General features: G+C 38.1%; 1 protein-coding gene across 2 annotated transcripts in view; it reads left to right on the top strand.

Annotated features, from left to right (window-relative positions):
• Nucleotides 1-4,540: 4,540 nt before the first annotated feature.
• Nucleotides 4,541-11,703, top strand: part of prkacbb (protein kinase, cAMP-dependent, catalytic, beta b) — a 40,349-nt gene continuing 33,186 nt past the window's right edge. The window contains exons 1-3 of one of the 2 annotated variants that reach the window (XM_088429024.1): nt 4,541-4,612; nt 7,015-7,097; nt 9,236-9,334. The gene's annotated coding sequence lies outside the window, so the exon portion shown is untranslated. The remainder of the gene's footprint in view (nt 4,613-7,014; nt 7,098-9,235; nt 9,335-11,703) is intronic. The other variant, XM_088429025.1, reaches the window with a different exon arrangement.

The raw sequence follows: 11,703 nt of genomic DNA, 5'->3' as shown, positions 1-11,703 counted from the left end.
CCTGGTGCCGGTAATACGAACTAGGACGCCTTCTTGGACGTTTTTATTTATGGACACTTTCTTGTGCTTTCTTGATTGGTTACATTCCGTTCCGCATCACAGTTTACGGAGTCTTGGGACTCGGCTTTTCACGCGCCAAGAGTTTTCTTCGTGATTATTGAACATGTTTAACATGTAAGATTGTAGGCCACGACCTGTTTTGAAGCCGGACGAATTCGACTTTAAAGGGGAAGTCAAGCCCAATTGTTTTTTTTTTTTTTTTTAATATATGCAACTCAAAAATAAGATTGCGATTAACTCATTCACTGCCAAAAGTTTTCAGACACTCCTTCACTCTAATATTTGAGACAGAAAGAATTCAGTAGCAGGGATTGAATACTCTGTAGTTACGTGTAAATACGTATTTGGTATTGAACGGGTTAAAGAGAGCGGCGACCCATTTTAAGTCCCAGATGCGAACATTCGCTGTGCCCTTTCCTTTACCCTAATATTTGAAAAAAAAACAACATAATAAATGTATAGGATTGAATGTCTAGACTCTTTAAAGACGTATAAATGCGTCTTTGGGATTGAATGAGTTAATATAACGGAAAATGTATCCATCTTGCCAAATACCGTCGACTGAAAATGACATCACAGTTGCACGCGGCTCACTTGTTTTCAGAGATTGGTCGTGTACTATTCAGAATCTGAGCCGTGATTGGTTGTTAGCTTCAGTGATGTCATTTTTGGTGGACGGCCAGTGACAAAATGTCCGCCGCCTGAGATTGATTAAAACAAGTGGCTTTTGCTGCTTAATTCAGATTCCACAAATCCAATAATATTCAAAATGCCCTGTTTAGACTAATAGGGTTGGATTATAATTTTTTTAAAAATTGGGGGGGTTTGACTTCCTCTTTAACACACTTCAGACCACAAGATTGTCTAAAAGGACAATTTTATAAACTAATCCAGTCGTCCTTGGTCGGGAAGGGGCAAACCTGGTTATCTTTATGTGTGCACCAGGTCTCAAGAATGGAAATGTTTGAAGTATCCCTGTCAAGAGATCCTGACCCACCCCGAAGGAATTGCGGGGTGTGGGGGGGGGGAGTCTTTGCAAAACCAGACTCTTTCCAGACAAACTCCAGTGGCTCCACAGTTGCGATTGTAAAGTAATGAAACCACTAATTCAGACTCAGGCCTTATATTTTCTCTATTGCACAATTAACTGTTGTGAAAGTAACAGCTAAAGAATTTATATTTTGCTGTACCACTAGTGTAAAAGAAAAAAAAAAGGAAAAAAAAAATTAAAAAAAAACATTCAGTAGTTAATCCCCTCTTCCATGTTAATAGAATTCTTCATGTAAGGTTAACGAAAAGGAGGAAATGTGCTTTTGTTCCCACTCACACTTGACTTGTTCTATGATCAAATGTTTTAAAAGAAGAAAAAAAAATGACGGTATTTGGAGAGAGATATGATTCCATACGCTCGCGTCTCTGCTTGTGAAGTGCTTTCGCTTTCATGGACAACTTTTTGAAGGAAACGTGTCATCGGGACCTTTTGTTTGCGGACACCTTTCTTTTACGCTTGTTAATTTATTAAAGGAACCATTCGGTTAACAAAAAAAAAAAACAACAAATGTGCAAAGGCTGTTGCGGCACTGATTAGGTTCATGTCTTTTTTTTTTTTGTAAGAATCCATTGTTAGCTGGTATTTAATTCAACTCCTGTTTGATATCAATTAAATGTGAATTTCTTTCTTGTTCACAAATGTCCCAATCATTTTGATATCAAATTCTGTCTCGTTTGTATCGGTAATCTCCGGAAGATTTTATTCGATATTTCCGACTGCTTTGGATTAGTACTGAGTGCGATCAGGTTTTCGGGATCCGGACAGAAGTTTCTGGGCCTCCGTGCTGTACAAGTTGGTGGCAGAGTCGCAAATGTTTTCCCAGAATATTCTGGAGCCCCGCAGGAATGTGTTGTTGCTCCCACAAAGATTGGGTTTTGGGTCACGCTGTGAGGTCAATGTCAGAAGGAGGGGCATCTTTTGGAGGAAAAAAGATTTACTGTATGTCCTCCGGTTAAGGAAACGTTTACCAACCTGTCTCCGGAATCAAAACCGGCTACGTGTCCTATTTAAAGGAAGATTTGCAGCGATTTTATTTGCTTATAATCAAAATCAATGCGTGCCCGTGTTTCATTCTGGAGCAAAAATAATCAACATCAAGTGTCGGAACTGTTCTCAAAAAGAAATCATTGCAAATAAATATTTGCACACAGAAAAATATCCAACAAAATGCATCCTGTTTTGAGATCATAATCGAGATGCGGCCACGAAAATAAATCGTTAACTTGATAGGTGACGAGCGGAGGCGCATGACAAGTTGGGTGCAACCATTCTAGTATTTGGGAGAATATTTTTTTTACAAAAATAAAATTGAATAAGCTACTGAACATAGCATTTGTTTTATGAACTTATATTTTCCTGAAACAATTTATTAATTCAGTATTTTTTGAAGTATTTTTGCATGTTTGTTTTATTTAAAATCTCGAGTACCGCTGAAGTATCTTCAAGCGCCCCTAGGGGTACTAGTTACCCCCATTTGAGAACCACTGCTCGAGAGCAAGGGTGTCAAACTGATTTTTATCGTGGGCCGCATTGTACTTATAGTGTCTGTTAGAGGGCCGGAATCAATCTAAAATAGGTCTAAAAAAGCTTCAATTTTAACGTACCCCTTTAATTTCTCTAAAATCCTGAAAATTTAGGACTTAAAAATAGAAAAACATGCGTCTAATAAACGCCGTTTTTGCTGTTTTACATCTTTACCTAGTTTTGAAAACAGAGGCCGATAAAAAGTGTTCAAAAGATAGATCGGGACCAGTACATGGTTATTTTTGAAGACAATCTGCAATTTAAGCTAGAAAATTGAAATCAAATCAGCATTTGGCGGGCCACATAAAATGATGTGGCGGGCCGGTTCTGGCCCCCGGGCCTTGAGTTTGACACCTGTGTACTAGAGAATCCCAATATCAAAGAGAAATGTACAGACCTTGACTTTGTCAACGTGACGATTTTTGTGTAATGGATCCTAATTTTGCTGTTTATTTTCCGATGTTCCGTTTCTCCGAGGCGAAGCGGTTGCTGTCCTGAGCGGCGACGCTGGCTAATCCCCCGGCGTTTAGATACACGATCGACACAAAAAGCGCATCCCGTCCTGACCGAAATGTGTATTTGCTTATCTTTTGCGGCCAGATGAGCACATGCAGACCAATTTGTGCAGCCTCTCCAAAAGCGTGGTGCGGTACCGGTGTTTGATTAATGAAGCGTCCGGCGGACATAGAGCTGCATTACAGTATCACTTATTTGTTTCTGTCCAACAACACAAATCCCACAGTCATTTGTTTTACTCGTCAAACCCCGGAGGGAAATAAGTGTCTCTTTATGCGCACTAAGTGCTCAGCTGTGTTCATTGGCATTCGCTAACTAGGTCTCTTTATTCGGCTTTATACGGCTAGTTACGCGCTGGATAATTTTTTTTCTTTGTGGGAAAACATAAGAGAGGCACCAAGAGTGGTCCGAAATAGTAATGATACTGCGGGAGCCCTAAACAATGAACTGAGACTTGGAAGTAATTTCCCACTGGACGAACTGGGGAAAATGTAGCAGACGACTGATTAGCAGCCAAGAAAATTGCTTTAAGGCAATGGAGAGCTGGCAAGACCATGGATCAAAATGACCCCAAACGCATCGTTGACTAGATGTTTTTCAAAATCAGTCCGACTCTTGCTCTATTATTATTATTATTGGAGATGTATTAAATGATCTATATTGTATCTACAGATCAAGGTAAGTGATATTAAATGACAGATCGCAGATAACGTCACTCTGGACATTCCGGATTATTTTATTATAAAGAAGATGCCAATATATTGCTTCATTTCTTTTTCCTACTGTTTTTGTCATTGAGTGTTGAGGAGTAGAGGGGTTTTTGTGTTTAAATTTAAGAATGTATAGTGTTCTCTCATTTATTTACCGGGTTACGTTAGCAAAAATACCCGTAATAACATAAATCCGCAAAATAGAGATTTAATTTCTTTGTTTGTTTGTTTATGGTCAGTCTTTTGTGGTCTTTGTTTCTTTTGTTTAAAAGAAAAAATATGAAATCTATTTTTTTTGTCTGGTCCAATTTAGATGTAGAAAAAATATGAATAAAAATAGCGAGTTAAACCTGCAACAGATGCGGTAATATATGGAAAATCCCTGTGGTAGAGGTTGAATTATTTTTTTAATAAGAAAAACTGACCAAAGAAATTTAGTTTCAAGATCAGTTCGGTTTTGGAAAGAAACGGGATTAATAAAGGAATTTAAGTTCCTTTTTCTCCTTTCTTTGCTCTCCTTCTGTACTTTTGACACTTTTGACGTTCGATTCCATAGATTCTATAACCAACATAACCCACCCGCCAAGACAGTAGGTGGCGCTCGATGCACATTTTCCTCAAATGCCACCCGCCTATAAACAAAAGAAGATGGCGGCGTCGCACTAAAAGTCAATTCAATTCGTGCCACCTGTGTTTAAATCGCAGGACAAGCTACGATATGAAAATTGCGATATGCGGTCCGAGAATAAAGGTACTTTATTTGATATAAACCTTTTAAAATTCTTATTTTCATCTTGTTTCAGTAATCATCTGAAATGAGCTCGTTGGAACACTGAAATTAATTGAATGCTATAGCTCAATAGCTAGCTAGCTAGCTAGTTTGTAAGTTTAGTGCTAATTGATAGTAAGGAGAGTGACGCTAACTGGAACTAGCTTGCAATTATCAGTTTGCAACTTAAACAGGTTTGTAGCTTACGAAATGGCTGCTATGGTTTTTCTGTAAAAAGCTGCAAATTCTGTTGTTCGTTTTATGAATTTTGAAACCCCAAGTTAACAATGGCGCCTAAATTTATCAAACTTATTGAGCAATTGCATTATTTTCTCCTGTAATGATTAAAGTGGATATGGTACGTTTTTTCTTCCTTTGTACATATCTTATTACGGTGGCTCACAAAAACAAATTACTAAGCGAACAAAAAAGGCAATTGCATTAAAACACACATCACAAAGCCCAAGCAGAAAGGAAATTAAAAGTCACTACAAGTTATTTGCAATAAAAACAAAACAAAAACGCTTAACAAAAGAAAAAACAAAGCTGCAAATCAGGAATTGCAAACCAAAAACCAAACGCACAAAATTAATCGCAAACAAAAAACAAAACCATAAAATGACACCTATCAAACACCACAAACTAAAAGGATTAGCTAAGACAAAACCACATGCATTGTTGGCACTCACCGCTTTAGTTTGCTTAGTTTTTTCTATTAATGATTTGCACTTCAGGGCCACCTCACCCTAATACTGTACAGCTATTTGGCTAACCAGCTAGCTTACTTATTGCTTCTTTCATACAGTAGCAAGTAGCTCCCTCCTAAACAAACATACGAACAAACTTTTTTAAAATGTTATTTTAAATGAGCGGGCGGCCTACAGCTAGCGCAATAGCATGTTTTTCAGCTGCTGTGGCTGAAAATGACCACACACGAGCTCAGCGGGAGCTCTTGCTATGTGCACATGTTGCGGGTGGCGCAATTTATGAGTTTTGATGTCGAGAGACCCGCGCGCAGGCCAAAGATGCGGACGCGCGAGTCTTCCGTGGCTTTCTGCCTCCTCGCGAAAGCTTTTTATTCGCTTATAAATCACATTAAAAATCACCAAGAACCAGACCTTGTTTCTGAAGTAGAGCACAAAAAAGGCTTTGTGTTGTGTGATGTCATTTTCATAAAGGCTGAGGACAGCGTTTGCATGATGCATATATATTGGTTCATTATCACTCGGTCACCTGCGCTCCTCCGTATTATCTCAAGCAAAAGCACATTGAAATGTGTAAAGGAACAATCTAATATACCGAGTCAGATGATCACGTGTTCTGGGCCGCTTGACTTGAAAACTTCCTGATAGCGAAACACTTTCTCTAATGATATTTTTAACTCATTACAGTAAATATTTGAACTACTGCCGTCAATCAGTTTTCTATAATTAATGGGGATGATCCCATTTTTCAACAAATATTTTTTCATAAGATTGCGGCATAAAGTAAAATCTTAATATAATATCATGGAAAAGTACTACAAATATGGATTCAATTCCTGTCTTTGATGTTTAGTACGTAAAAGGCAACTGTAGAAAAAACTAACAAAATTTGGTTCTTTGTTACAGGCATTTTCTCTTATGCCAAAGATGTAAAACTAATGTGGTATTCGAACTTGGCTTTATAAAGTGCAGGATTATTTTATTTTTCCGATCAAGCAATTTTTTTAAAGTAAAACTACATAATGGCCCACCGTTGTCTTTGTCCCAGTGACTCGCTTCAAAGTTTGGTTGCAAAGAGTTCCTCTGTCACAAGTAGTAAAGAGGACTGACAATATTTAAATGCTGTATTAAATTTCATTTACCCTCCAAATTTAACGCCTTAACTTAGACAGACCTCATTTTTATGTTTTTCGAGTCCAGTCCAATCTCACCTGCATTTATCTATAGACTTTTTTCAAGTGTAAGCTAATGATTTTTCTAAGAATGGCTTTTATCAATTATGTAATCAAGTACTTAAATAATCAGTTACATTAGTAACTGAAAGTTACATTTACAGCCTTGTGTACCTAAAGTAATCATTTCAATACTTTAGCACCCGTCGTTGACTGTCCTTTAGCCAAACTCTTGAAATATTTGTAATACGTACGTGGGATTTTCATAACTGGACTTAAAAAAGAAAAAAAAAATGTCTTTGGGATTGAATGGGTTGTCATCTAATAAATGTACATTTATTTTCTGCTCTTCACGAAAGCAGTAACATTGATCATATGGAAGACACAATTTTCATTATTCCACACGTCATCTTTGACAAACCCAGATTGCATGAGTTTTTTTTTTTTTTTTTTTTTAACGTCAATGTTTTCCAAAAAGATGAAAGCGTGTCTTCTCCCTGCTCCTCAGCGGCAAATTAAAGAGCTGGTGGACACCAGAGAGGAGGACATTAGCAGCTTTTCATTTGGATGCCTTTGATGTTGCAGCCGTCGGTGAGTTTGGACATCATTTCACGTCTACGCTGCTCAAAATAAATAAATAAATAAAACACACATCAAACAACACCTTGCATTCAAAATTGCATCACACATAGAAACAGATGATTACAGCCTGCATACGTTGCATAGCGTTGAAATGCCGTCGTTAGTGATTAGATGCCTATGTATGTATGTATGTAATATTATATAGTACCTTAACTTTTTTTTTTAAACACTTGTATGATTCTATGAGTCAGAATTTTGAATTTAAAGTAAATATTGTGCTTACCATGGAAATGCTGTATTTTCCGTACTATAAGGCGCACCTAAAAGCCTAAATTTTTTAATAGGGTGATGGTGCGCCTTATAATCAGGTGCGCCTTATATATGGATCAATATTGAAATTGGGATTCGTAAACGGGGAATAAACTGATAAGTAAGCTTTACCTGTTTCTTTTGTGTGTTTACAGTTGAACAAGGTTGCTCATATTGACATTGAGTTATTATGCTATTGAGACTTTAGAGTTATTGTTTGAATTATTATTCTTATTACTTCGAGTATTACTATGTTGTGATTGAAAAAGTTTTCAAATATGTCATTAATTAAGGGTGCGCCTTATAATCCAGTGCGCCTTATATATGGAAAAGTTTAAAAATATGTCATTAATTGAGGGTGCGTCTTATAATCCGGCGCGCCTTATATTGCAGAAAATGCGGTAAATTGGGCTTCAAATGTCTGCATTCTTTTATTGTATTCATCTTGAAGTGGTTAAATTATTTTGCGTCGTATTACAGCAAAGAATGTCAAAGGTTTTCTTTTCCCATTTTTTTCCTACGGGAAAAGAAATGGCGGCGTATCTTCTTCAGAAAGAATTATAGTCCACGTAGGAGTTTCCGCAGTATTCCGAGCTCTTTTTTCGTTTATGTTTTGACCTTCTCCACCAAGGTCTTGCTGAGAAAAATAATATTAACATTATTATTAAAGTAAAAACGTGGCGTTCTTGCAGACCTTGTATTGGCGGATTGGAATCTTTCTTTTCGCTTGAGCAGGAACTATGCATAATTACATTAGGACAAGCACAATGCAGAAGGGCTATTCTATTTCCTCAGGGCCTGTGTAAATGTACAGCTTACATTCCTCCACGTTTCACTCTGCACAAACAAGATAAAGACTCTCCACTGCTCACTTTCCGCCGTCCCACAGTGCAACATTGCACTAAAGTCTGCGGCCCACTTGGCTCCTCTGGTTCGAATTTGCAGCTCAAACAAATAGTCAAAACAGCCCCGCGAGCACTTATTTTTCATACCTGGGGCATATCCCAATGTATTGACCTTACAGAATATGTAATATGCAAGTTTATGTGCAGTAAATATACATTTGCAAATGTGGTGAAAATCTGTATGAGATAACCCCAAAAGCAGCCATTCTCAAATGGGCGTACGAGTACGGAAGAGCATATTGGGGGTACGAGAAACGACTGTGAATCTAATTCAATGTATTTTTCAATGCTTTGACAGTAGTAGTAGTAGTAGTAGTAGTAGTAGTAGTAGTAGTAGTAGTAGTAGTAGTAGTAGTAGTATTTCTTTTCAAATTAAGAGCAAATGAATTGGCACGTGTGGGATTGTGTTGCGGATCCATGAAAAAGCTAAATACAGTAAGTACATGTAAAGGATTGATACTGTTTGCTGTATTGTACCAATTTGCTTTGTCATTCATTCTCTCAATATTTGACATTTTATGCACAGCCTATTGGAGGATTCTTGGCTGAAAAAACATTTCGCGGACGTTACTTAAGTGAAAAAAAAATTAAAACTCTGCTTTAAAGTATATAAGGAATTCTAATTTGTGTACGATCCATTCCCTATTTAAAGCAACGGTAAGGGATTATTGATAAAAGCATATATGGTTTATAATTTGGGTGGACTAGCCAGGACAGCGCCTCACACCCTGTTTTGCTAGCACTAGCATCGATGCTAATGCCTCTGTCCAGAGTCTTACTGCACATTTAAACAACAGCATGTTTATTAAGTTATTCACCAGTTCTGTTGCGTAGCAGTTAGCATCTACGAGCTTAGTATACTATTCATTTTGGGTGAAACCTAATTCTCATTTGATTTGTTACTCGTGTTTTCTTTGGTATCCATGCTTCAAGTCTCTTCAGACACGTCACACGCACAGCCAAGGGATGTCGTTGAGCAACTACTGCTTTCCTGCTCTCAGTCTGATTATACCAGTGGGCTGCCAAACAGAGGTAACACTGTCTCCGTAGTCTCCGCCATTATACAGTAAACACACACCGAGGCTCGATGTGTTTTTGTTGGGTTCTCTCCGTTGAAATAATAGCAACACTTTCCCCTCCCTCCACCATGTGACACAACATATGACTGCCATTAGCCCAAAAGCTCCGGGGAGGAGGAATTTTCCGATATTTAAGCAATTGTTCCCACAGTTTGTGGCCGTTTGGGAGCAGACGTAATGATTGTAATTTTTTAACGCACAGCAGAGGGATTGAGAGAAAAGAGGCGATATCTGAGTTCACTGCGTGACTCCCTGTCAAGCATAAGCAGCACTTCAAACTGGCGAAATTAAATGCGAGCATTCTGTTTTTCCCGCGCTTGTCACTTCAAAGTGCCATTTGATACGTCAATTTGTGCTGTTATTGTCAAAAAACCAGTCATTTCAGAGCTGTATTTGATAATGAATAATACATAAATATTTTTTTATGTTTAAATTGTTGGATGTATGATGTCAGGATATTTTTTTCTTCTTTCGCTGTTCAAACCATTCCCCCAGAATGCAAATGGGGAAGCCCCACTCTCCTTATTCTCCACGAACTGAGAAGTAGCTCGCTACTAACAACCTGACAGGGAAACCAATCAAGATACAATTCACTTTTGCTTGAGTAATTTATTTAACGGAGTCCTGAATTAGTCCCTCTCTCTGCATTCCCAAAAATAATATGGCGCCATTGCCTTATATCATTCAGACGTAGTATGCTATTCTTCAATGAGACATAATTCTTAATACAGAAGACAAATTGATAAAAAAAATGTGATACATATAGCTGCAATAGGGTATATCACCAAGTCATCTTTCAAGTTTGGCTTTAATTCAAACTACTGCACTGCCATATAGCAAAAAAAAAGAATAAAAAAGTGATTTTTATTAGTTGTCGATAAATTAGTTCGAAAACCAGCACGGGGTATCGCAATATTCTTTGCTAGTATCAAGTATACTACAAATCAGCATTGTAAAATTGATTATCCTAGCCATAATTCAATTGGAAACTCGAGTAACCACCCGCACCAACTATATTTTTAGGTGTTCAAGAAATAACCAGTAGGGGGCAGTCACGAAAAAAAACGACAGAGAAGAAAAAGAACAACAGGAAGTTACTGACCTCATAGTAGTCTACCGGCAGCTCCGCTCTCAAGATAACTCGTGGATTATTGACGTATCATCTGAAAAATGACTGAAAGGATACTATTACTACATGTATAATGTACATATAACTTGTGTGAAATAAACAGCAGTGTTTGTTTATGTTAATTGGCAATCATTAGCGCGCTAATGCTAATTGCGGTGCCTAACTGGTTAGTATAATCCATAGAAAATAATTATATCCACTCACCTTCAACCTTTGTACATTATTTAAAAAAATATATATATAGCAGGGGCACGGAGGTGGGCAAATACTCAGTGGAATAATCAATGAGGTAATCAATTTGAAAAAGATTTTATAGTGCCAGGCCAAGAGTTCAAATAAAGTAAATAAAACATTGTTCATGGTTTTGTTTTTTTCTTTAAATGGGGTGTTACTCCATTATTCAATTGAATAATTACTAGGATAATCATTTTTAGAAAGATCCGATATTGACACACCTGAAATGCACCAACAAGTTGCTCAGGGCTCAGGTAACTTCAAACTCACCTGTTTTCTGAGTTTCTGCACCACAGATACCGTCACAGCTATCTGGTTATTTAGCCTTTTCTATTTTGATGAAGAGGGATGCTTATTATTGTCCCGATTCCTGGTTTTTGTGTACCTTGCCTCCCATGAGGACATACACAAAGCCAGCTCTCCGGCAATTGTTTTGCCCTCAAGCCCGCTCTCCATCCAGCGCTATTCATCTTTTCATTTGTCATCCGTTACAAACATAAGAGACGGGTGGCATTAAGGAAACATCTTTTAAAATGAAACACTTGAAGTCAAGGTTATAATGCAATAAGGCGGCAATGCAGTCAGCCCGCCTTATATGGTTTCCCAGCGTGAGCGTTTCACAGCGGGGGGGTGGGGGGCGTCTCTGATCAATGCTGTATTTAAAAGTTTAATTCACCGCTAATGTACTTACACTATATTAGCAGCGAGCACACCCCAGCGGCGCCGGGTCGGCCTTATATTTGCAATGAGAAGGGTAGCATGTGGAGATAATTAGGAGGAAAATCAATGTCACGCTCGCGCGCAACGCAAAGGTTTTCCCGCGACGCCGCTTTGAAAATAAAAGTCGCACGCAGGAAAAATGTTGAATCTACGCGCACGGTGACGCGTCTTATTTTCGGGCGTTCTCGCAGGCGCTCTAATGACCCGCTTACGACAGACTGCATCAACATGAGCTCAGG

The sequence above is a fragment of the Hippichthys cyanospilos genome, chromosome 12 (assembly GCF_059441005.1).
Source record: "Hippichthys cyanospilos isolate Australia breed blue-spotted pipefish chromosome 12, RoL_Hcya_1.0, whole genome shotgun sequence".
In the NCBI taxonomy this organism is placed as follows: Eukaryota; Metazoa; Chordata; class Actinopteri; order Syngnathiformes; family Syngnathidae; genus Hippichthys; species Hippichthys cyanospilos.
Note: the sequence above shows the minus strand (reverse complement) of the source record. Positions and strands in the feature narration are given on the sequence as shown.